This window comes from Oenanthe melanoleuca, chromosome Z (assembly GCF_029582105.1).
Source record: "Oenanthe melanoleuca isolate GR-GAL-2019-014 chromosome Z, OMel1.0, whole genome shotgun sequence".
NCBI classification, from domain to species: domain Eukaryota; kingdom Metazoa; phylum Chordata; class Aves; order Passeriformes; family Muscicapidae; genus Oenanthe; species Oenanthe melanoleuca.
In genome coordinates this window covers 32,155,041-32,182,303 of record NC_079362.1, presented here as the reverse complement: position 1 = coordinate 32,182,303, position 27,263 = coordinate 32,155,041, and positions in this window count along the sequence as shown.

Below are 27,263 nucleotides of genomic sequence, written 5' to 3'. Positions count from 1 at the left end.
GCAAGGATCAAACTTGTGAGATTAATCATTTTCTTATTGCCTTTCCGGGGTGGGCTTTTGTTATTCTGCTGGTAGCTGCCTGAGCAAGATTCTGGGCTAATCAGTGTTGGCTCCACTTGCTGGCAACCATCCTTCTGTTCATAGAAATACTGATGATATGACAAACAGAAAAGAAATGTATTAGAGTCAAAAAAAGGGAAGTGATAGACCATTCTTTGGACCAGAATTTAGAATCTGAATGGGAGAAGAGAGCAGCTGTAGACATTTGTTTATTTTTGTGATGTAAAGTGTTTGAAGTATTCACACAGTGAAAGCATAGTAAGAAACCAAATGACTCCTTCAGCTACAGTTGGACAAGAAATTGAAAAAGAAGTTAAATAACTTATTATAAATCTGTGACCAGCTTCTGCTGAATGAGTTACTAAGCGCACTCTGGTGTTTTTCTTTCCCTGTCAAGTTGTTTTATGGTAGCAGGCTGTCTGCAGCCAGCCTGGCCTGCGTGGGGGCAGGATGGAGGGATTCCCAGCCAGGAGAGGGCAGTCACTCTGTTGGAGCTCAACAAACTCCTGTTTGATAAATCTTTGCAAATTTGGAAGGAGCATATCTGGAACAGAGAAACTGAGACAACAGGTGAACTGCAGTGCAAACAGCCTTTAATTTAATTCCTGTTCATAGGATGGCTGATTTGTTTCAGAGTGGGAGAGAAACAAAATGCAGTGAAGCTAACTGGGACATGTTTGTCACCCAGGGCCTTCACTTCACGTTTTTCCAGATTATGCCCCCTTTTAAGGCTGTGCTCTCAAGTGCAGAACTGACTTCAGGGCTACATATCTAAGAGTGCATAAAGCCCTCTGCTGCTGCCAAGAGGGCAAGAAGAATGCTAACTCCTGAGTGTAGAATCCTAGAAGACAAAGGACTAACGTGTGTGCCTCAAACACCAATAGCCAGATAGCTGTGGAGCCAGCCATGGACTGTTGGTGATAAGAGCCAAGAATTGTTGGTGATAATACACTGAGAAAGAACTGGATGTGGCTGGAGGAGAGGCCATAAGGAGGTAGGGCAGCACATTTCTGAGACAAACATCCTTGTTCTGGCTCCTGGATATGAGCACAACACTGCACAAGTGCAGGGATGAGGCTGAGAAATGGGATTGGACAACCCAAGACCCCTGAAGCCCTCCAACCCTTTTCCAGAAAGGTCTAGAGGAATGGACCCTGTATGATAACAAATTTGCATAGAAAGTGCAAAGGGTGGGAAATAATATGTATCTCCACCAAGCCCAGGTGTATAGGCACCCCCAGGACACTCCAGCTGGTTTGCCACTGGAGCCAGGACTGGTGATCTCTCTTCCTCTTTACCTTTCATTGTCTCTCCTCTTCTTTAATCCATGTCTCTTTCTCTCTTTCCTTTCCCTCTACTTCTTTATCAAAAACCCACTGCCATGTGTTCAACAGAATACCAGGGAGTAACTTATACAAATTTCCATGCCAAGAGTGTAATTTATTAATAGAACTCTGGAGTAATTTGTGGACCTCTTGACTTTTGTCATTAGTTTTGGCCCTGAGCATTTATTAAACTTGTATGCTCTCTTCCCTTTAAGGGTGGGATGTCACAATGAGGTACCTGTGAAACTGAGTGTAAATGCTGGCACAAGCTCCCACTGCTCTATATCATCTGGCATACATCCCCAATCCAGTCAACAACTTTTGCTGCTTCACCAAGTTTCATCTCTGCCCTGGTAGCAGGAATATGGCGTGGTACATATTTCACACGTGTCTGCTTGTGGGCTGAGAATTATAATGACACAGCAAACTCCACGGCTGTTCTCCATGGAACTGGAGGTCTGTGTTCTCTCTAACTGCAGGGAGGGAGAAACAAAGTCAGGAGGAAACCTAGTGCAAGCCTGCTCCTTGGCTCTTATGTGTTTATAAGAGGCATGTTGTGGACACATTGCCAAGGATTACAATGTCTCTGGAGTTTGCAGTAAATTCAGCAGCCAGCCCATTAGATTTACAGAAAAGAGTTTACAGTTAATTGTGATACTTCCCAGGAGATGCTGTTATGTATAGGTTTAAGTTTGTCTTAGTGTGAAAGCAGGATACAGCCCTCGAAGGAACACTTTTATTCTTGCAGTTTTGATGTAGAAACTTCTCCGGAATATATCTGTAGCTTTTCTGGCTTTAGTTTTCTCTGTGGTTTTTTCCTTTGTTTAGAAACAGTTCAGGGAAACCAGGCATAATAGTTTTGAGCTGTGCTTTGTGAGTAGTGTTGCTACTGTGTGAGAAATACATTAGTGTCCTGACAGAAATAAAATTAGTTATATGGTATTATGCAAACTTCATATCTTTGACTTATTTTCCTTTACAAATTCATCCTATAAAACTTTGACATGTCCTTCCTCCCAGCAGAGAGGCTTCTCTAAGAATTCCTAAGTGCTATATAATTTTAATAATTTCAGTTACTTCATGCATTCACCAGCAAGTCAATAGTTTACTGTTTCCTTGAAAATATGCCTCTACATTATACAAAGTGTCTAGCAGGAGAAAAATTCAGACACTAAAGCTTTTGAGAATGGATTTTTCTCAAGACACCAGACATTGATCATTTTTTTGTGAGATATGTATCAAAAGATGGTTAAGAAAGTATGTTTTCTGTTACAGCAGAGGAAGAAAAGTACTTCAGTTTATAGAAAGCCAAGGTCATATTAAAGAGACTGTAGTACCTTCTACATCTTTGATGAATACACCTGCAAAGTAGACATATTTCTAGTGCTGATGCAAATGTATTGTGATTACCAGGCTGGGAGGGACACTGCCACATGGGACAAAGGAAAATAATCCATTTTTTGGTAGTTCAGGTGTCAAGAAAACAGGTGGATAAAAGGTGAAGAACATTCCTCTTGTGAGAGAAAGTGAAGGACTGAGCAGTTGTAGAAACAAATTTTCACATTTATATTTGTGTTTGCATCAGTATATACTGAAAGAGGGAGAGACTGGTGCCTTTATACTCCTTTTTCAAAGAAGCCTGCTTAGATTTAATGAATCATTTTATGAGTGCATGTCTCAGCCATGATTTACATGTCCAGGTTCACCCAAGAGATCCTGGCCCCTGGCAGCCCTGTAAGACTGTGTTCAGAGCTGCAGCAAGGGTTGAGCCTTGGCTAGTCCACAGAGCAGAGGCAGCAGACACCACAAGTGAGTGAGTGGCTCAGTCCTCTCTATGCCAGGGACATCCCCATTGTTATGATAAGCCTTGCAGAGAGAAGGCTCCTCACAAGCATGAAGGGTCTGTTGTGCTAGCTAGAGGAGGAAGAATAAGGTAAAAACCTCATTGGGGCAGCTTGTCCCTGTAGGGCCTGTCCTTTCTGGCTGGAAAAGTGGAACAACAGCTCACAGTCACTGTCCTTGATCCCATCTAGGTGCTCCGCAGCGTCACATCATTCTTCTCTGGAAACATCTTATCTGGAATGATGACTTCTTTCTCAGCTGGAGCTTTTAGCTGAAATGGGCAGGTTCCAGAAGAGATGCAGTATAGTATGTTTTTGAAGTGGAAATGCTGGCTACGAAAGCTGTCCTGGCCTCATGGTGGTGATTAAACTGGATGACTGCTATCTGCCCTACAGGTAGCAAATAATGCCTCATTGCGTGCTACCTGTTCCATTTTGAACAGCTTCTTGGAAAACTCTGTGGTAGCTATATGTAATGTGGAGTGCAGAGGTTTACATTTTAGATTTCATTTTGCTCCTTAATAACAATCTGCAATAGATTTACCAAAGAGAGCGCTCTCCAGGGTAATTTGTATTTGTTCAGCCTGATGTAGAAAATCTTAAATGCGTCTAAATAATAACTATTTGCCATAGTTCAGGCTGTGCCTTTCTGGACCACTTTCATATAAGGCACAGATTCAGCAGACAAATCTAACAGATTCTGGGGAGAAGCATCAGTTGTATATTGGGAACAATTAACAATAAGAATGAAAAATCCTCCTTAAAATAAAGATTTTGTTCAGAGATTAAATACGTATTAAAGTAAGTATCTACCACTTGCCAGAGGAAAGTCTGGGTCTGATTATCTTTTAAGCCTGAGAAAATCCATTCATTAGAGATGACACAATTTAAAAAATCACTTGATTTTCATGCTCGTGCACTTGTCAATTTGCAGATACAGGTTATGAATACACCACTGAAAATGGTGTTTTTACAGCCCATCACAATTACAGCCTGTTAATTGATTGCAGCACCAAGGGATGAGGTTTAAGAAAGGGTTTGGGATGCGGAGAAGCAGGCACACCAGGGAGGATGACAGGATACTTAGTGGAAATGGAGAACAAATTTCTATACTCTTGTCCTTTCTCTATTACTTAGGTAAATAGGCCTGGATTCTAAACAAGGTAAGATTTCTGTCAGCCTATTTCAGTGAATTTCTCAGTACTGTAGTTAACCCCAGATGGCAACCAAGTACCATGCAGCCATTTGCTCACTCCTCTTCTCTGTGGTGGGATGCAGAGGAGAATTGGAAAGTGGCAAATACCATGAGTTGAGATAAGAAGAGTTTAATAAATAAAATAAGGTAACTATATAATAACAACAACAATCGTAAAGAAAAGGGATAAAACAAAGAGATAAAGAGGAATAAAACTCAATTTTAAACAAAAGATACATAGTAAAATTGCTTACCACCCACTTAGGACTGCTCAGTCCATCCCTGAGCAGTAACAGGTGCCCTCTGGCCAACTTCCCTCCGTTTATATAGTGAGCATAAAGTTCTGTGATATGGAATATCCCTTTGGTCAGTTCAGGTCTGCTCCCTCTCAGCTTTTTGTGTACCTGCTCACTGAGAGAGCTTATGAAACTGGAGAAGTCCTTGACTCAGAGTAAGCACTTCTTAACAACAGCTAAAACATCAGAGTCTCATCAATGTTATTCTCATAGTAAATGCAAACCACAGCACTACACCAGGTCCTAGAAAAAAAAACAAAACAATTAACTATCCCACTCAGAATCAAGACATTCAGGAAGCAAGTAACATGGCAATCAATGCATCAGACCTTTTCTGAGAACTAGCAGCCCCTGTACAGACAAGGGCCACAGAGCTGGCTTGAGTCTGTTGAAGAATTTGAGTCATTACATCTGTGCTGGTCACAGCAGGAACCTCCTCCCTGGCATCTCCAGCTCCACAGGAATTTGTAATTAAACTGGCCCTCAGAATTCTGGAACTTTTCAGCAACATTTGAAGCAGAGCAGTTCAATAGTTACAGAAAACTGCTTATGCAAAAGCTATTGATTTTAGCTAAATGAGCAAAGCCAAGTCCCAGAGCATGGCTCATCAACCCCAGTCCCCTTTGATGGATGCCTTAGGCCCAGTTCCACCAATCTTTTCTGGGCTGTGCATCAGTTCTCTTGACCCTGGAGTTTTAAGTGAGCTGGTCCCTCATGCAGCACTGCCTGACTCAGAAATCACTAGTGCTGTAGCACTTATATATACATGTATCTAGATCTATTTATATATATATATATGTATGTATGTATTTATGTATTTTTATATATACATTTATAATATTTTCATATTTTTTTATTTTTATATACTTACAAGTACATATGAGTGGCTAGGAGAAGGAAAACAAAAGTAGCAGAGTAAAGAGGCAGCAGTGCTGAATTGAACTACAAGTTTGTCAATCTCTTGCCCAGGTCACTGCCCTTAAGACTTGTCAGCACCACTCATGCTATGCTCTTCTGCTGGCCAAAGGGACCTATATGTATCCGTAGGTTATTCCTAAGATTTGATTCTTCCTCAAGGTTTTTATTCTCTCCTTCTGCCTTACCTCATGCAGAATGGAAGGTTCTTGGCCTACTGATGTGCCTGAACAATTCCATAAAGGGTGGCATTGCCCTGCACTCCAGGGAGGTTTGGCACTATCAGCTATCACTCTGACTAGCTCCCCATGGGCCCAGCTCCAGCACATGAGAACAGCAGCATCAGAAGAGCTGGCAGGAATCATTGTTAAAGGAAGCAGAAAGAAAGAGGAAAAAGAGGCCTTGGTTGGCACACTGTGTCATAGCAGCTGGGTGTCCTCTGTCGCCACTCTCCCAGCTTGTGGATGAGTTACATATAGAACCTTGAGCAATGCACAGGGTTCATGAAACAGAAATATTCCTTCATGAATATTTCAGTTATTTCATCAGATTACAGATACAGTGTTTTTTGTTCCCTATCCTCTCATCATGATGCCTTTTTCTGTGATTGTAGATAGTTTTGTACTGCAGTTCTGTTTTCCTTCACAACTCTGGGAAATAGCTTTCTACAACAACTAGTGATATGGGTGTCTGTTTCCTAATTTCTGGATTAAATAGGATCTTACTTAATTGGTCAGTTCCTAGATTTTTTTAAATAAAACCAGATATTATTATAAATTCCAAAACCAGAAAATGTTTTCCAGAGTTGAGATATTCTTGTACTTCTAATTTTGGCAGGCATAGCTTAGGAAGAGACGTTGGGTTCTCGTGATTTTTGGAAAAAGTTTCCATTGTGGGAAGAATTTTTTCTGTCCATGAAGAATAGTTTTCAGTAGCTGGGAGGCCAGTGCCATCTCTGTCTTTATTGCTGATTTGCATGTCTTGTTCACGGCTGAGCTCCATATCTGCCACTTTTCATGCTGTTTCCATTGACAGTATTATTATATAGACTTTTCAATACTTTGCCCAGACATTATCGCTTCTAGCAGTGCATGGCTTCCAAGACCTGGCAGACGTCTATTGCCTTTTTGCAGGCACAAATCCATTTCCCTTAATAACCTCTCTCCCAGCCTCTTGTCAGTCACATGGAAAACAATTTTGTCTCTAAGCATATCATTTTCAGTAATCTCAGACTGTTGCTGCTGCTCATTCTGCCTCGGTTTGGCTGTATATGTGTCAATTCCATTTGTTACAACGCGATGAGACAAAAATTGGTGCTGCTCTAATACAATGTTCGATTTAATGTTTCAGGGCTTCCTAAATATTTTTAAAATGTCAAGCAAAATAAATTTGTCTTCTAGTTGCAGTGCTATGTGTTGATAAAAATTTCCTCACCCACTGTGTAGAGAGAAACCCATGAACCATGTTGCTATAAAATTTTCTCCTATTTCACATAACTTTTAGGCTTTAATTACCTAGGTAAAAGCATTGACCCCTTTTCTCCAGTTCTCTCCTGTAGCCCAGGAAGTGTAGCGGGTGCCCAAATAAGTCTGGGATGCACTGCTTTGGCTTTGGGCTACACAACTAGTTTTGTGCTTTTCTCTCCCTCTGTTCTCTTTTTTTAACCAAATGTTGGAATCCCATGGTACATATTATGAATATTGTCACTGTGATCATAATCCACTAAATTAGTGTTTATTACTGCACTCAGCTTTTGCTAATGTTTCATAAGTTTGTGAGTGAAAATGTAATATTGCTATTTTGGCTCTGGTTGTAATTTCCCCCTCTTCATGCATGTCTACCCTATTGACTGTAGCAAGCAGGATGGGAACATATCCAGGTGCAGGCAGGGAGTGGATCAGTCTCAGGCCTGCTAGAGCAGGTCTGCTGGAGGGCAACAAGTCATGCCACTGCACCATGCTGCAGAGTGACCCTGACCATTCCCTTTGCAGGACACAGGGTGGAAAGCAGAGTTGTCATGACCCCACCTGATTCCTGGTTGTGGTGGAAATAAGTGGCAGCAGGGCAGTGCTGCACATTCACTGATCCTTGGGGCAATCCTGTTGGTGGGGACTAATGGGCTGGAGCACCAAATCTGTAACTTCCGCTCTGAAGCATCAGTTGCAAGTTAAAGATGTGCAAGTGGCTCTGGGCAGGCAGAGAAGGAAGGCAAATATCTACTTTAGCAAGTGAAAAGAGTGCCAGTTTACAGCTTTGCACACACTTGCTGATAGCAAATCACAGATCCTGTCTGCTTGTCTCTGTATCATCAGTGGCCTCAGATGAAGACATGAGAAAAATAGACAAGGACTTTTAACTGCAATAGAGTCACTGTTCCATACCAGATTTGACTGTATTTTGAAGAAATTTAGTTGGATCCACTGCATTGTGAACAATGATGGTTAGGGGAAGCAGAGGTGCATGTGGTCCTTTTGGGAAAAGTTCTTGTGTAAGGACTGGTCCCACTTTCCCTATGGATTTGCCTTCTTGCCCAGATATTTGTGAGGTGTCTCCAGCTGAGGCCAGCAACAGTGTGAACAGCACGATGCAATTCTCTCTGGGTCACTGGGCTGGCACCATAGAGGCTGGTGCTGCTCCTCTGCATTCACGCATTCTGCATTCTTCCTTTGCAGCATCACTGTGCAGCCACAGCCTGAAACCTCAGCAGCAGCATCCCTGTTCACCCAGTCACCCACCACTGCACCTCATCTCCTCCTGGGACAGCAGCCAGCTCCAGCAGCCACATCCTTCTCACAGCCAGGCCCTTTGTAAGCATGCATCCAGCACAGTACAGGTAGAAACATCAGCCGTGCATAAGTGAAAAAAGTGAAGGGGATTATGTTTTAACTCTTATAAAAAGGGCTAAGTGAGGTCCAGGTTTATAAAACAAGTCAGACTGCTACTCAGCTCCTGACAGTTGTTGGCCTTGCATGGATGATCTCAGATGTTAGGTATTTCTGTTAAGTGTACAGACACAGGCTCACCACAGCCCATGACCAAGTGCTGTGGCAAAGCTTATGAGCCTGGAGGAAGAGCTGATCTAAGAGATCATGTTGGCATAGCTCTTTCTCTTTTTTGTCTAAGCTCTGAATTCGTGTTAAATCTGTTAGTGGTCCTCTCCTCCTCCCTTTTTTTTTTCTTTTTTTTTCTTTTTTTTTTTTTTTTTCCATCTTCCTGTGTCTTCCTCTAGGTTAATACCAATAACATCAGGACATCATGCTTTCAGATAAACTATTATACTTACATTATATAGCTTCTCTGAAGAAATTAAGGTGGTGGGAGAGATGGTAAGAAGATACTTTCCAAGTGGTTTAATTCTCAAAGAGAGGTTTATGAATCCATTTTCCAATAATGACATATTGTTTAATAGTGACCTTAGTGATAATAGAAATTAAAGTTAATGTGAAGCTTATGGCCTGTAGGTAACAAATCTTCTCTTTAGTTTTTTCTCTGTCTGTTCTGTAACTCAGATTCTGTTTCCTAGTTTCTTTACTATTCTGCATGTATTTTCTTTCCATTTTGTATTGATCTAAAACATTATTAAGCCTTTGCCTTCTTTTCAAACTGGTGGAAGAAGAAATATAGAGGGGGTAAACAACTTAACTAGGGCTATCTTTAAACAGAAGTATTTAAACAAGCACCTAGGGTGAAATAATTCCTGTAACAGGATATGACAGGGCCATGAGATTACTTGGAAATATCTAGACAAGGAGCAGATGATAGCTCTCTCTGTCTGAGTTCAGACCTCTTGGGAAGGCCCAAAGACAGGTAGCCTAGATTTGTGGCAGTGCTAATACAGCAGAAAGGCTTTGGGCTCAGAGCTGTCTTTTAACCAGACATCTCAGACATCTGTTATCTCTGTCAAGTACCTTGCAGAACATTGTTTGTAGTTTTCTCTCTGCGTGATAGGTACCCCATTCCCTTATTCCAAACCAGGAGTGACTGAGATCTCAGACTAATTCTGTCATCCTTGGAATTGCCTCTGCTGCCCTATTCTCCACACACACTTTCCCTCCTGTTGAAGAAGTACATGGTGGGGGAGGGTAGTGTGAGGACATATTACATAACTTTGTTCTGCCTTTGTGTTGCTAGTGGTTACCTTCTGAATTCTGGTATTACCATACCCATTTCAAGTCCCCTGACACCTGTAGGGTTGAAGTGGAATGAGGCATTATGGTATTATCACATTAGTCACAGAGTGCATTTGTAATGCACATAGATTAGTAATTAAAAAGGTAGCTTTAGCAGTCTGGATAGGTCAGGAGAGCCTGATTTTCCAGGGTCCTCCCTGCAAAAAAATGCCAGCTGAAGCCTTTAAGTCATCACTAGAGTTCCACAATGGGAGTACTCTGTGTCAAGGTGCTTTTTCCTGAAAGAACTAGCAAACACCAGCATTTTTCTCAAATGGAGTGAGTCAAATTCAGATTAGCTCTGGCATCTCTCTAAGTGATCCTTCAGAAGTGACTGGTGAAGATGGAGTAATGCACTTCAGTCATAAGAGAGAAACAATATACTTCATTGATATAAAGTAGTAAGCTAATGAAGTTTAATGGTGAAGTGGCAGTGGTTTAACAAGATTTGATGGCATGGTACACTAGATTGTTGATTTCGTAGGGACAGGACCAGACAAAATATTAGGGAAGATCCAGCCATTGAGTCATTTTTGGGGGTTGGGGTTTGCTCCCTTACTGTCCCCGCTTAAAGAATTTTTCCCTCATTACGCTAAGGAAGCCTGCCGGGTTACACCCAGGCTCTTTTCAGGACTCGGGATAAAGGGGTAGGTGGGGGCTGGCTTCAGGGGTTTTTTCACTCTCACCGGCAAGGTCGGAGGGAAGAGGACTGTCCTTCTCCAGCCCACGCCGTCCCAACACCGGGGAGCGAGATTCTCTGCGGTCGGATACTGCCCTGCCTCTGCTCCGCAGCCAGCTTACTACCTCTGAGACCACAGCTGACCACCAAAAGCCTGAGATAATAGAGAGATTCAGCCAAATCAAATATAATCAAAATAAGCGATAATTTATTTTGCGACCGAAATGCAGTCCTCAATAGCCACAATGGCAAAGAACAGCGCCGAGCCCGGGATCGGCGCCGGGTGAACACGCTCTGATCCCAGCTCTATCACTTTGGATCCCCCAATGTTCGCAGAGCCGCCTTGGTCCGTCCAGTTTTTATACAGTTTTTCCTAGCCTGAAGCAGAGGTCTTTCTTTCCTTTCGTCGTTATGCATATTCATGTAGTTTTCCTTCTCTGTGTTGGGTTGGACTAAACCGTGTCTGGGAAACGATGAATTCTGATGAGGGCAGGTCTTGGTTTACGGGAAGCCGGTATTGAGATGTATCTTTCCCGATGACTCTGGTTATCTTAATTATCGGTACTTGTCAGGTGCTCATCGCTTGGGTGTTTCCTGGACAGTTTCCTAGCGAGCCATCTCTGTTGGGGCTATTAACAAGTCTATTTACTTGTTAATCCGAGCTCTTCAGTTTTTGCTGGCGGTCACAATGCTGCGATGAAGCAATCTCTGGCCCTCAGTCGGCGGTTTTTTGGTTTCCTAGTTTTTTTAATTATTTTTTTTTTCATACAAACATTATTTATTCTACATCAATTTACAAACTAACAGGAATTACATCATGACATAATTACAAACCCAAACGGTGAGCCGAGAGCCCTGTTTCCACTATGTCAGACGCAGCTGCTGCTGCCGCTTTCCCAGCTCCCGTCTGCCACCTCCGCAGCAGTGTGGACCCAGCCCCGCCTTTCACCACCGGGACCGAGGGCTGGCAGAGTGTCTGTGGCTGGGAGAAGGACTGGAACTGAGTTATTTGTTCTGTTTTGTTGTTAGCTTGCATAGCTGCTGTTGTTTCTGTTTGTCTTGTTAGATATATTACTAAAGAGCTGTTATTCCTAGCCCCTTACCTCAACCTGAGAGTTCCTGATTCAAAAATTATAATACTGGGGAGGGAGTGGGCTCACATTCTCTATTTCATTTCTCTTTCTTCATTGGCAGACACCTGTCCTTCAAAACAGGACAGTCATAAGGTTCAGAAAGGACTCTGTTGCTTTCTAAACTTCTCAAAAATTAGTCTAGGTGTACCTGGGTTCAATTCTGGCCCTAGACTTAGTCAACAATTTATATCTAAAGGATTATATGAAGTCAATCATCTCTTTATATCACTTAGCTAAAATTCCAAAGTTTAGCATGCTGTTAATCGCTCACCAAGAGTATGACAAGGAATCTCTTGGCCTCAAAAAGTAACCTGGAGAGAATTTCTGCTCAAGAGGACGCCTTGTTTTGCAGCCTGATTCCATGCAAGAGAGCTCAGTGAGGTCTGGGCTGTCCACTACTTACAGGGTAAGATGAGTATGGAATCAGAAACACCTTGGCAGCAACAGAGTTTCAGCTGGTATAAACTCTTTTACTGGAATGCTTCACTTCAGTAGCCTTGACCTTATTTTCCAATAAACATATCTTCTGCTCTTTGCGGTGTTCAAGTTCAAGGAAGATTCAAAGCAGAGACTGTGCAGAGACCCAAGCCATAAGCCTTTTTCTGAAGGCCAGTCACTCTTTTGTCTACCTGCAGTGGAATTCCTCCCTGAGTCCTGCCAGTGGACCACCCTACCAGCTTCATCTGGTTGGCATGACAAGCAGTCAAGGCATGATGCAGCTGAGTTCAGCAAGGGTGTATGTAGCACCTTGTTCTGTCAGAGGGTTTCTTGCTATGATGTTCAGCAGGAAGCCATGTATTAGTGATCTGCCTCATTTTCATTGTTTTATGGTGCTATGTCTGGCACTATCTGCTACTAATGATGTAAGACGTATTCAAATTTTTCAAACTGCTCTGGTTTTTGTTAAACTCCCATCTTTTAGGTAAGTCTGTCACTTGGAAACAAGATATTTTCTTTTTATGTTGTGAATCACAAATTCTGCGCTGTCGTCACATTTACTCTAGTGCTGCCTCTGAGCCTATTCTAATAAAAAGTCACCAAATTGAATAATGGCACTGCTTCTTTTCTCTGGGGCTTTATTTGCTTTGGATGCATATAGGAAATTGTTGGTTTCTAAGTGGCAGTACATTCTGTGTGGAAGAGATCTGATTCCTCCTATCGGGGTTTTTCAGGCTCTTCTAAGCACTGCTAAAGGCTTTAAGCCTTGTTTTGTGTACTCACTGGTCAGTGATGCTGGAAACCTTTTGTTTCCCATGACTCTGTATCCTTTTCACTATGCCCCTGTTCCTCTGTAATGGAAGCAAAGTTAAGGAAGACCTTTGAAGTCTGGTTAATTTCCTGTTTGATATAGTTAGCTGCAAGACCAAGAAAATTGTTGGATGACCTTTCAGTGCTGTTCCTAGAGGGCTTAGGAGGTGGCCAGCAAGAGTGCTATCCAAGATATACCTACTGAAGTTGCACTGACTCTGCTGCTTACAGCGAAATTTCAGGTTCTCTGAGCTGGGTGAGACTCTAACTGGAGCAGCACAGATTGCACTCCCACTGAAGATGAAGGTTTTCAATGGATTCACTCTGTTAAACTACATTTAAACAGTGTAATTTGCACAGATTTTCTACCAAATAGTTTTATCCAAATTGCCCACTAACTTGCTGAATTATCCTACAATTTATTGCACTAATTCGTGGCATTTAGGTGGTCCAAAGGAACAGAGAAAAAAAATTTACTCTAAGTCTAGAAAAGTCCTATAGTCTAGTCAAATAATGATGATTAGTTGGCTATATGATGCTAACACTTATATTTCAAATTATATGCAGTTAGTTTTTCCAGACCATATCTGATTTCACCATTTATGGTGACTTCTTTATATTGAATACCTCTTACTTGCTCTCTTTGCTACATCTGAAGCTGATGTTACTCAGATTGTAAGGCTGCATTCATTTGCTGACCAGTAGCTGACCTTGGTGAGTTTAAGTAACTGTGTTATAGATCCTGTTATAAGCCTATAGTTGCGTTTTCAAGTCTTCTGCTCTCTTCTTATGCCTGTGCTCCTCTGTGCTACATTTTTTTCTAGGCTGATAAATAGTTAGGCAGAATACCAACTTGCTATTGCTATCTGTCTTTCAAAAGCAGAAATAACACTTAGGGTCCTGTCCCTATGAAGGCTATATAGTTCAGGCACCCAGCTGCCATTTGTGTCCAACAATTTTCTCGTTTATCAATATACTTCCAGAAAAAAATCAATGAAAACAATGTAGCTGTTCTTTTCACGACAGAAATTCTTTTCCTTTATTTGCTTATAGCAATGCAGTGTGAAGCATCCTGAAAACCTGTAATTCTAGAGTCCTTTAAAAATTACTTTTGGTGGTATTTTAAACTAATTAATTTCTCTTCTATGCATAGAATTTTTTTAAAATTAATAGTTTTCTTCTAATTACAGAAAAAAACGCTGAATATCTCAGTCCCATTATTTTAAATAGATAAACTATTCTCATTGGTTTCACCTCTTTTTTTCCTTTCTTTTTCCAATAACCCTCCTGAAACATCCTTGTTTTTTCCTCTTGAAAGTAACTGAACTATTAGATTACAAAGGCTCACACTTGGGATACCATACTTATAAGAGGTCCACATTTGCAGGAAGACATGCCGTTTTGTCCCTTTCATTTAATGATGTAACTTTTCTATTTTATATATAAAAGTATGTATATATATCTGCACTAGAATCTTGTGGGTTTTGTAGGATTTGAAATTTTTATTCTGCTTCTTAATTCAATTGTGTTCAGATGAATTAGAAAAGCCAAAAGCATTGCAAGGTTGTTTTCATGAGGATGGAAGTGAAAAGGAGCCGTAGATGTTCAATATTTGAAAAGGCTGAGAGAGGAGCCTCACTTAGGACAAAACAGCCATTTCCTGGGAAAGAAAATAGTGCAGGAACTGCACGGAAAATGAAACAGTATTAGCTGGGTACAGAATATGAATTTCTAAATGTCTCACATCTGGGCAAACCCATGTTCATGTTCAGAGCTGCAGCAGCAAGAAACAGCTGCAGCTTTGTGCAGGACTATTTTGGGACCTTGCTTCCTCAGACAGAGATGGCTGCTTGCCAAAGATTCTCAATCTAAGATTCTTCCTTAGACATTTGTGTGAATGGGAAAACATGATTTTACGCAATAGGTTTTAACTCTTTTTTTGTGTAAAAAGTGCTACCCTCTGATCTTATGCCTTCCTTATGTTATAGTACCTCTGGTGGAAGCTTGTGAGGTGTTTTCCCAGCTTGGACAGTCCCTTGGGGAAAATGGGTCATCTCCTCAGATAATGTCTTTTCTTTCATGGTAGCTATGGTAACAGTGGCACCTGAGCTCATATTGACCAGAGAAGCTGCTTGGCAGGTTATGTCACCCAAATGTTTTCAGAATTTTCCCATTCATGGAAATTATCTGCTTCAGGCTACAAGAGGGTGGGTTTTTTTGTTTGCTTTTTATTTGGTTTTAGAGTTTTCTCCCACATTTACTGTAGGGTGAATGAAAATCTGCTTCTATTGCTATTAGTTGAAAAGGAAGCTAGCTACGGCTAGTGATTCTGTTTGAGGTCTGCGTGCACATTAACATTGCAGAAAACTAGTATGAACCTAAGGAAAAAAAACTGGCTTTTTTTTTAAAAGGCAAACTGTTCAAACAAATATAGGCTGGATACTCCCCTCGGTGGCACTTCATAAATAGTTTATTACTTTTGAAGTTTAAAAATACCATTTCTGGAGCTGTTAAATGTCCTTGATTTCTCTGCTTTTAAGTAAAAGTGCGTATGGTTGCACATCAGCCATCCACAAAGCTCTGATTAATGTGATGTCTAAGACAGTAATCATCAAAGGGAAGCACTGTGTTTTGAATCACTCTTTCTTCCAACAGCAGAGTTCACCAGTGCCTTGAAGGCTGTGCTGTCCCTCCGGAAAACAAGAATTTATCTTCTTTCACTTTTCAGTGATTCAGAAACATCAGTGGTTCATACGATATGCTGCAATGTGAAATGTAGCAAATGAAAACTCAGAAGAAACTGCTTGAGTTCTGGGTTAGAGCTGCAGTGGGAGTTGGTCAGTATACAGGTTGCTTTCTGCAGCTCAGGTGTCCTGGCTTCTCTGGGTGGGTTCTCCACTAGACAATTCTAATTCTCTCTGAAGCAGAGAGCTGCCTTGCCATGACTGGAGTGGGAGCTCCGTCTGGGAGCTGCACTGGGGCTGATGCTCCAGGGAATTCCAGTAGGAAAGCTCAGTGTCTCAGAGACTGCTAGCTGCAGAACTGGAATCACATCTCTGGAAAGGTTTAGAACTGCTGATTGAAACTTTACAGTTGGATTATGACAAGGTTTCCTCTGAAGTGACCCTACCCTCAGCTTGACTGTCATCTCAGACATGGAAAGAAGAGAATAGATTTGCATTTGAATATTGTCATTATTGTATATGTGTTTATTGTTATTGTGTTTATTGTCCTGAGCTGGTTTAGGACAGGCAAGTGGCCACAGTGCCAGTGAAGCCTGTCTAGCCACCTCGAATATCCAGGAGCCCTGTCTGCCCACAGGGAAAGAAGGGCCTTGCAAGGCTCACCTGGAGCTGGAAGCTGCTCAGGGGGTGTGCTGCCTTCTCCTGCACTGCCGGCTTGTGCTCCTCTGGGGGATCTTTTCCAGCATCCAGGAGAGAGCGGGGTGGGGCTGCTGGCAAGGAAGAGTGTGCAGCACGCACGGAGCAGCCCGGCAGAGGGGACGCAGCTTTTAGAACCAGCAAACATCCAAAAACACAGTGAAGGAGGAATTTGCAGCTTTGCATTAAACTTTGTGACACAGTATTCTTCCGGGGAGATCCCGGCTGTTCCCTCTGATGCTGGGGCGGGCTCTCGGTTCTGGGAAGGATGGAGGGAAGCACTCGGGCAGCATTTTGGAGTCACTCCTCGGCAGGAGTGCTCTCCTTCTGTCCTTTCACCACTCACTCGCAACTGAGCTGCACATCCAAGATGCAGCAGGGCCTAGCATCTTCCCTGACCTTTGCTGTTTTCAGGAGTAATCTTTGCACAAACTATTTGTGTATATCCTGATGAAAATTATTAGTAAGGCTGAGAAAGTGTTGTACTTGAAAGTGTAACATTTGCATTTTCTGTAAAAGCAAATTCGTTCTCTGTAAAACCATTTCAAGGTTGACAGAAGGACTGATTGCTGCTGAGAAATGGATAATTTATCATTCTAACCTGTTATAAAGTATTAAGCAGGTGAATTTGCTTTTACCTTAACTCTCTCCCTGATGCATATGGATTATGATTTAGTATATAATAATGCTATCAGTATTATTCAAATAATACATTACCATATACTTCTACCACATATTTTGCAAATGTATTCCTGCAATTTGGTGTAGTTATCTCTTGATTCAGCTCTCTTCCATCCCCCAGTTATCTTTTGTCTATACCCTGCTTACCATAATTATTTGTTTCTTGTAGAATATCTTCTGAGAGGTGGCACTCCATCCAAGGAAGGGAGAAGGTGAGTGCTGGTTGATCTTTTAGTCTTTTCTAGGGTTAAAAGCGTAAGTGTTCTGTTGAGGGCATGGGAGTGGAGACCACAGTTGTGAAGGTTAGGTGCTGGTTGCCAGCACTGTCTGGGCTGTATGTGCAAGCAAATGCTCTGCCCTGAATGAAGAAGTGACAGGTGATGGGACAAAGGCTGTGTATTTCTTTTCCCGTACCATCAACTTTCTTGCTATCCTCTCTCCCTCTCTTTGATCCAGATGGCAGGCCTATTAGACAGCAGCTTCTTTCCTAAGCCCATCACAGCAGCAATGCCCAAAAGCTCTCCCTCTCTTTGGTTGTTTTTGTTTTTACTCATACTATTCCCTTTTCTCTTCTCTCTGGATAGTCTTCAATACAGGAAAGCCTGGTAATGAGGAAAGTGAATTCCAGTTCCTGGCTGGTTAGTAGTAGGAGAATAGATGTGGGTGGCCTTCACAAACAAACTGTGTAACTAGACAGCCTGAACCAACCAATTATGTTCTGAAAGAATGGGTGTGAGGGTCTTCACAAACATCAAACCACACAAGTTTGTTACAGAATCCAACAGGATCAAAACTCCCAGTGTGCAGGCTTAATAGACTTATGAGTAGTAACTTCTCTGCCAGGGTGGGCTTTAAGCTAATTTTAATGATCATACAATGTATGATACAGAGGGGTACATGTTAAAGATGTACCTTTATGTACAGGTATTAATGCATTTAATGTATTTGGCAGTTTGGGTACCTCAGCCAAATGAGAAAGGAAGAGGGCAACAAGTGGTTGGGAATTTAGAATAAGAAGGAGGCTGCACGTTCCAAAAACTTGAGAGACCCCACAGGGGTATGTAGCATTGGAATCTCCGTTTATTTGAAAAAAAGTTGATTTCTTTCAGAATTTCTTTGTCTTCTTTGTGGATGCTGGCCCTTGGCACTGTGATTTTCTGCACAACTGGAGACTCATACGGGAAACCTTTCACCTTGCAGGAATGGAAGATGGCAAACTGAGTTCCTGGGGTTCCTCACCCACTCTTAGATGACCCTCAGCACTGAATGACTGACTGGGTACTTGAGAGCACCTGTGAGTGATGGACCAAAGGGGTGCATGAAGAGGTCCTCAGGGAGGGACCACTGAAAATCTCACAGGGTACAATGGGAATTGTGGGGAGTATGCATGAAAGGATGCCCAGGGAAGGCAGTGAAGGAAAGATGAGAGAGGATCTCAACAACAGTGATTATGATAATGGAATACCCCCAGATAGCTCCTTGGGGAGAATGCTGAGGTTCTGAGACAGTTTGTGCATTCCCTCAGAGGTAACTAAGGAAATAATCATAGAATATTGTTATTTTATCTGGCCAGAATATGATGTGCTGAGAGGATTTAAATGGCCCCCTTTTGGGATAGATGATGTTAGTCTTTGTCAAAATTTTTATTGTATTTAAATTATACTGGGAAAAGATTGGTTGAAAAGGAATGTGGAAAAATACGGTTAAGGCAAGTACCAGCAGGAGTCCATGTAATAAGAAAAAGGAAGAAGGAGGAGAAAGAAATTAAGAAAAGAATAAGAATGAGGATTGGGAAGTCTTCCAGTACCTTCCCCCATGATAAATAAAGATTCAGGGCCAGCTGCAGATTCTCTGTATCTCCAGCTTTCAGGGCAGGAAAAACAAGGAAATACTGTTCTTACAGCCCTGCTCAGATACAGCAAGGCAAAAGAGCAGGATATCATATCCCTCTCCGGACCTAGAGAGGGAGCCCAGTGTAAGACACCAAGTACGCCTAGGACACAGGAGACAGGAATCCTACAGATGCTCCTGTGTCAGGTTTCATTGAGGGCCAGGGTGGAAGGTTCGGGTTTTTAATTGTGCCAGTTACCACTCAGGATATAAGAGGGTTAAAAAGACTTTGCCCCCATATTTGGATGACTCCATAGGGGTGGAGGAAAAGATAGAGGGGTATTTGGGAAATGTAGATTATACTTGGAAAGACTGACATTTCCTTTAAGGCATTTTCTTCAGGAAGAAAATGGATGATTCGCAGAAAGCTCACCAACTGTGGGAGGCTGAACACCCAGAGGCATGGGAAGGGCTGGGGAAAATTTGCCTATAGTGGTTGATGCAATTCCCCAGACAGATCCTCAGTGGGACCTGAGTAATTAAAACAGATTGGCCTACATTTGAGATTATGGTGGGTATTTAATTAGAGCAATTAAAGCAGTGGTTCCTAGAACTAACAAAGCTATGTTCTTAGAGTACGAAAAAAATCAAGAGTCCTTCTCACTGTCTAGAAAGGACTAGGGATGCCGTGGGGGAAGAAGGAGGGTTGGACACTAAGGGACCAGCCTTTGATGTGTTCTGAAGGAAAAGTTTGTCGCCAGATCCTGGCCTGATATAAGAATACAGATATAAGGGGAGTGGAAGGATAAGCCCCTGAGTGAGGTGGTTAGAAATGCAGAGTAGGTGTATGTGAGAGGGGATGAGGAAAAGGCAAAGGTGAAGGTGAGGATAATGGCACAGATTTTACAACCCCTGAGGCAAAAAGTGCAGTGTCACCCTGGGAAAAGGGGAGGGGGCAGTCACCCCCCTTTTATTTACCAGCAATATGTCTACCCCAGTGCTAGAGGGTCAGCCAAGAGAGCATTGAGAAGGAGTTAGTGTCCTGTTTGTAAGAAAGAAGGACATTGGAAGAGGGAATGTCCCCAGAGGTGAGAGGGCCCTTGTGAGAAAGAAGCCTGTTGGCTGAGGGAAAATGGATTGTTGGGGCTGTCAGGGGCTCCCATTATACCAAGGACCCACCACACAGGAGCCCTTAGTAAGGTGCAAACTGGATCTGGATCAAGAGGAAATGCACTTCCTGGTAGACACAGGAAGACACCTGGTAGCCAAAGCAGACACTTGGCCTACTTTGAATTTTATCCCAAAGCGGGGACAATTGTCAAAATGGTCTTTGGTTATTCAGGGGGTAGATGAAAAATATGAGCGAGTGTGTCTGATTCAACCACGCCTAGCGGATGTGGGAGGTGAGTACGAGATGCATGAATTTTTACTTGTTCCAAATTGTGATTGCAACCTCTTGGGAAGAGAATAAATGGCTTCATTGGGAATTCAAATCAATATTATAAAAGGTGATACAGAGGCTAATGCTTTTGGAACACTATGTAAATTCTCTGATTAAGCTTAAGCTAAAGTGAGGACAGAAGTGTGATCAGCCCCAGGGAAAAAGGGAAAATTAGATATGGAGACTCTTCAGATATTCTGAAACAACCTAGACAAGTGGTCTCTAAGAAGCAATGCCCTATTTTAAGAGATGGAAGGAAGGGGAATACAGCCTGTTCTTGAGTTCTCACCAGAGACAGGTCTTCTGGCACCATGCATGTGCCTCTCTAACTCTCCCACCCTGTTGGTTAAAAAAAACAGATAGAACCTATAGAATGGTGCAGGACTCAAGAATAATAAATGAGGTTGTCAAACTGAGGCATCCCATTGTCCCAAATCTTTACACCATCTTGAACCAGATACCCTCCTGATACCATTACTGATACCATTACATTATCATTTAAAGGATGCTTACGGGCATGCTGACTTACAGAGGACAGTAAACATTATTTTGCTTTGGTTTGGGCACTCAAAGAGGAAGAAGAGAAAATGGGAAAGCAACAATTAACATGGGCAGAATTTCAGTAGGGATATATAGTCTAATTTGGACTCATCTCACAAAAAATATTGAAATAATTTAATCTGCTCCCAGGGATTAGGTTATTGCAATATGTGGGTGTCTTGCTCCTATCAGGAGAACAAGAGGAAGTGGTAGAAAAAGCCACTTGAAATTGCTTAATTTTCTAGCTAAAAAGGGGCTTACAGTATTGGAAAAGAAAGCACTGATTATGGAGAAAAAGATTAAATATTTGGGACATACTTTAACTCAAGACTTGTGATGTTTTGACCTAGAGAGGGTCCAAGGAATTTTAGAAGTACCATTATCCAGGACTAATAAGGATCTGGGAAAATTTGAAGGACTAATAAAATGTTGCAGAACCTGGATTGAAGACTTTTCTGTCTTAGCCAGACCCCTGTATGACCTTTTAACAGAAGACAGCCCCAGAGTTGTGAGATGGACATCAAAAGGAAAGTAGAGCTTCAAAGCTTTAAAAAGCAGATTAACTGAGGCTCCAGCCCTAGCCCTTCCAGACAGGGAAAAAGAATTTGAATTGCATATGGATGTTGAACAGGGCCATGCCAAAGGCATTCTAGTGCAAGAACGTGAGGGTACTTAAGGACAAGTGGTTTATTTTTCCAAAATGTTAGACCCAGTGGCAGGGTAGTGGCCCCATTTTTTGCAATATCATGCAGCCACAGCTTTATTGGTAACTGAGACATGAAAATTAACAGCAGAGGGATTTCTTATTGTTAATGTCTCCCATCAAGTTAAGGCTTTGTTAACCACAACAGCTTCTAAATGGATGACCAGCATAAGGTTATTACAGTATGAAATTTGTTTGATGGAATAGAAGGATTTAGAATTGAGAAGCAGGGAAGAGTTTAACCTTTTTAGCCTGGAGGAGGGTTTAACCAAGCCCCCAGTTTAACTGGTCTCAAAACATCTGAAGGAAACTCATGGCTGTATTCAAGTAATAGATCTCCAGACCCCAGCTAGAGAAGATTTAAGGGATACCACTTGGCCAAAAGGTGTTTATTGATTGATCTTCAAGAGAAATAGATGGAAAATCTAGTTACAGGACACGCTATATTAAAAGGAAGGTAATTGCATGAAGGAGGGAAGCTACCATCCACATGGTCAGCACAGAATTGTATGCTTTAGTAAGGGTATGCAACTTGTGTCAAAGAAAGGTGGTAATATATTCACAGATTCAAAGGGTGCCTGTGGGGTGGTACATGCATTTGGAAAACTGGAATGAAAGGTTTTATATTGCAGAGGAAAAACCTTATCTCATTGTGGTTAGCTAGAAGACCGCTCGGAAGATCACGCGGTGTACGAGGAGTTAGGGCCCCTCCCTCTCCACAGCGTTAGCCGATCACAGTCGGCATGGTAGAGTGACGTAAGCACCTGTCGGGTACTTAAGCCGGTGCCCGTCAATCAATAAACGCACTTTGCCATCCACCATATTGGTGTAGTGTGCAATTTGTCGTGGCCAGTTTGTAGTTTCGCCGCGGTCTCCCTCCGGACCAGGTCGTCCTTGCTTTGCGTCACCAACGCGAAGCAACATAGTGGTGCCGAAACCCCAGGGTATCACACGGGCGCCGAACCCCGTCCGCTCCCCGGCACACGGGTTTGAGCGGCGGGCGACGGGATTCGCGCTGGAGGAGGCGAGACGGTCGGAGCAGCAGGTCTGACTCCGGCGGGGAGGACGCTCCCGTACCGCCAGCATGGATTCGCTGCGCAAGGTAATTGTTGAGGTTTATAGACAGTGGGGAATCGAGTGCAAGCAAAAAGATTTCGAAAGCGCAATCATGCAGTTATTGAAGTTAAAAGCGATTGATCGTCCCGTCGACATCCTGCACCCAGGCTGTTGGGACGAGTGTACTAAGGCACTTGCAAACGATGTTATTACTTCAGGCTCCAGCAAGTGTCTTAAGAGTTGGGGGAGGGTCACCCAGGCGCTCGAAAAGGCTCTTATAGAGCAGGAAACGTGGAAGGCAGCCCGTACTTGTTTGAAAATTATACCCAAATTGGGTGTGGGAGCTGCTACACAGACCGCGTTCGGGGATCGCGTCGAAGACCCGTGTCCGTCGGTCGAAACTAACCTCCGCCCGCGACCCCAGTCCCCTAATCTAACCACCGAATACGAAGCACACCCAGATAGTGACGGAGCCTGTGGGTTTCAGGGCAACTTCGATTGCGCGAAACCTATTAAAGTTTGGGAACGGCCGCCACCCTATGCACCACAAAATGGCGCCGGCCGAGAGGGAGAGGGGCGGGACGCACAGCGCTTTCCCGCCACGGACACGCGCGGTTGCGAGCACGGGGAGGAGACCGCGGTTGGCAAGGGGGAGGAACCACCAATGTCCGATCAGGGAGCGCGCCCCAAAACACGCCCACACACGGCGATAGGCTCCCCTGAGGGGAGGCGGAGAAGGGAAAGGGAGGAACCCACCCGCGAGGCTGTTAGGGGGCGGAGTCCAGTTAAAAGGTGCCACTGCCCGGAAAAACGCTGTCAGTCGACTTCCTCCGAGTCGGACAGTGAACATGGGTGGATCCGGCGGCTGCCGTGGGATGAGTGGTGGGGGAAACAAAAGAGCACAAAGCGGTATCCATCCTTTGAATCCGGTTCCGATTCTGATAGCAGCGGCACATCGGCTGCACTCACCAAAATTACTAACCCGCTTGTCCCACGCACAAATAAAAAGGGCCTTTCTAAGACCATGCCATTGACAGACTGGAGGGAGATTCAGTCTGCAGTTGCTGATTTACCCGAAGCAGCGGCACGAATATTCCCGGTCAAAAGAATTGATAACAATTTACCAACTTATTCTCCGGTGGATCCCAAAAATGTTCAGGCAGTTGTTAAGGCCATTGCAGAAAAGGGCATTAATTCTGCTATGGTTTCCACTCTAATTGATGGCCTTTTTGGGAACGACGACATGCTCCCATTTGATATTAAACAAACGTGCCGAATGATTTTTGATGGAGCAGGGATGATTGTTTTCAAGCAAGAGTGGGAGGACAATTTAGAAAAGATGCTTGCCCGAGTCACTGGAGACCAACACCCCCTGCGTCACTCTAGCCTGCCACGGCTGATGGGCCGTGACCCGCAGATGGTTAGCCCCCAGGCCCAAGCCCAACACCTGCGAGCCTCCGAAATTGCAGCTACGACCCGCGCAGCCAGAGAAGCCATTCGCACTGCCTGCCGAATTGTAGCCAAGCCAGCCCCATGGACCACCATAAGGCAAAGTGAAAGCGAACGCTTTACCGAGTTTGTGGACCGCCTCCAAGCAGCGGTAGATGCTTCTGACCTACCATCAGAAGCAAAAGGGCCAGTTCTCGAAGGATGCCTCCGACAGCAGTGCAACCAAGCTACCAAGGAGCTTCTGCGCTCAGTGCCACCAGGTGCCAGCCTCGCAGCAATGATCAAACATGTAGTGAGGGAGGAAAATCTAGCCCCGGTCCAAGCTGCAGTCGGTGCTGCTTTAGCCCCACTCCCAGCTGCAGTCAGTGCCGCCGTGGCTGAAGTCATGGCTGTTCAAAATTATCAGGGCCACAGTCAACCACCACCAACGGGCCCTCCGCGTTTAAGACAGAAAGGACCCTGCTGGGTCTGCGGCAGAAAAGGTCATGTCGCCCGGGAGTGTCGCCAGAAGCAGGGAAACGGGCGAGGGAGGGGGCAGATGGGCCGCATGCAGCCTCCTCCCAGATGGGACATCCGGCGGCCCAACTACGTGAGCCCCGTGGAAGCAGAACACCTTCCGAACCCGCTGCCCCCCAGGGAGGTAACCAACTTCACGGCTCAACCAATACCCGACTCCGTGGCTCAGGCAATGCTCCAACAAAGATCAACTATGCAGAGTACCACAACACCTCAAACACCGAACACCTCGGCGAATGGTCAGGCAGTAGTCCCTGGGTGGCCTTGGCCATAAAGTGTGACATGTTCAATCCAGGAATAGTGTGGGGAGTTTGCCGGCTGTCCCGTCGACCAGACAATGATCTCATCGCCGTCCCATTCATAATAGACACCGGAGCGGATGTTACTGTGATTCCCAAGACTAATTGGCCTCCAAGTTGGGAACTGGAAGAAGCTCCAACAGTAGGTGGAATCGGGGGAGTCTCAACTGCCCAAAAAAGCGTGGAATTGATAGCGATAACCATCCATACTAAAAACGGTGTAGAAAAGACCATCAACCTTCACGTGTATGTCCTCTCAAATGCTCCACCTTTGCTGGGACGAGATGCTCTGGCTTTATTAGGTTGCAGGGTGACAAATTTACCCTAAGGGCCACTGCAGCGTATCCGACAATTCCCATCCCACTGATATGGAAGTCATCAGACCCCGTGTACGTTGAGCAGTGGCCCATCCCAGAGCCTCGATTGTCTGTCCTTCTCAAACTGGTCCAACGAGAATTGGAAAAGGGACATATCGAACCATCTGTTTCTCCCTGGAACACGCCTGTGTTTGTTATACCCAAGCGCAGTGGTGAAGGCTTCCGCTTGCTCCATGACTTACGGGCAGTCAACAAGAAAATTCAACCAATGGGACCCGTACAAACAAGACTACCAGGCAACTCCTTTGTTCCAACAGACCAGCCCTGTGCGGTAATTGATATTAAAGACTGCTTTTTTTCCATTCCTTTACATGAGCAAGACAAGGAGCGATTTGCATTTTCCATCGTGTTCCCCAACGGCCAACAACCAAACCTCCGATTTCAATGGAAAGTTCTTCCCCAGGGAATGATAAACTCACCCACCATCTGCCAAATTGTGGTAAGCCGAGCATTAGCCCCAGTTCGATCTGCAAATCCTCAAGCCACCATAATTCAATATATGGATGACATCTTGATAGCCGCTCCTTCACCTAGTCAAGTGGACAGCCTTGTAACGGCAATATCCGAAGTCCTAAAAGCCAATGGCTTTGAGATAGCCGAAGCAAAGATAAAGAAGGGTTCATCTGTCACATTTCTGGGCGTAAAAATCAACGATTCCTACGTGTCACCACCTATGATCAAAATCCGCCGTGATATCAAAACACTGCATGACGCACAACGGCTGGTGGGATCGTTACAATGGCTTCGCAATACCGTCCTCATTCCCCCCGAGGTGATGTCTCCGCTGTACGATCTCCTTAAAGGCAAACACCCGTGGGAGCAGAAAAATGTTTCAGAAGAAGCCGCCCATTCACTTGACTACATCGAGCAACAGCTGTCCACCGCTGTCCTTTCTAGGTGGAACCCGAGCCTCTCTCTGGACTTCTATGCACATTTTACAAAAGAAGGGGGAGTCGGAGTGTTGGCACAAGGACCTCCTGACTCAGCTAAACCGGTACAATGGGTAGTCCTGGGAAGACTATCACGAGCTTTTACCCCAGGAGTGGAATGTCTTGGAGACCTGATTATGAAGGGCAGGAAACTTGCACTGAGTCACTTGGGTCTCGAACCAGCGAGAATATACCTACCCTTTCGGAAACAGATCCCGTCATCATCTGTAGCAATCTCAGAGTGCCTCGCCTTGGCTCTGTTTGGTTTCCCGGGAGAAGTCTGTTATGCAGTCAAACCTCCGTGGACTCAACTGCTGGCCATTGTGGACATTGACCTCCCTCCGAAGGTCAAAGAACGACCCCTACCAGGTCCAACCGTGTTTACAGACGCGTCTTCAACAACTTCCACCGCAGTCGTAGTGTGGCAGGAGCAAAACCAGTGGCAATGTGTTAAAAAGCAAGACAAATCTCTATCAGTCCAGTTGCTTGAAGCTTCAGCAGTAGTGTTGGCATGCAGTTTGTTCCAGACCGAACACCTCAACATCGTTACGGACTCTATGTTTGTTGCAAAGCTCTGCCAAGCAATGGCTAATCCAGGTGTCTCCACCTCACCCGCGGCCATCATGATTGAAGAAGCGCTCTACTCTCGACAAGGCACGGTGTCAGTCGTCCATGTTAACAGCCACGACCCAGTCAAAGGGTTCTTCCAGATAGGTAATGACAAGGCTGACACAGCAGCGAAGGGCCTTTGGACTCTCCAGGAAGCACGTCAACTGCACGAATCGCTCCACGTAGGAGCGAAAGCACTTGCCAAACGATGCAACATCCCCATGTCAGATGCCAAGCACATAGTCGCCACCTGCCCATACTGTCAAAAGTCACCTTTGTGGTCCAGCGGCGTCAATCCTAGAGGCCTGAGGGCCTCAGAAATTTGGCAAACAGATCTTACCCTGTGCCAGCTGTTGAAGCCAAGAGCATGGCTCGCTGTGACCGTGGACACGTATAGTGGCATGATCGTTGCGACTCAACACGCTAAAGCTAACTCCAAAGCCACCATCCAACACTGGCTGACAGCCATGGCTTGGCTTGGTATCCCAAAGCAAATCAAAACTGACAACGGAACAAACTTTATCTCTAAATCAGTGCAGGAATTTGTTACCAAATGGGGCATCACCCTAAGGCAAGGTATTCCCTATAACAG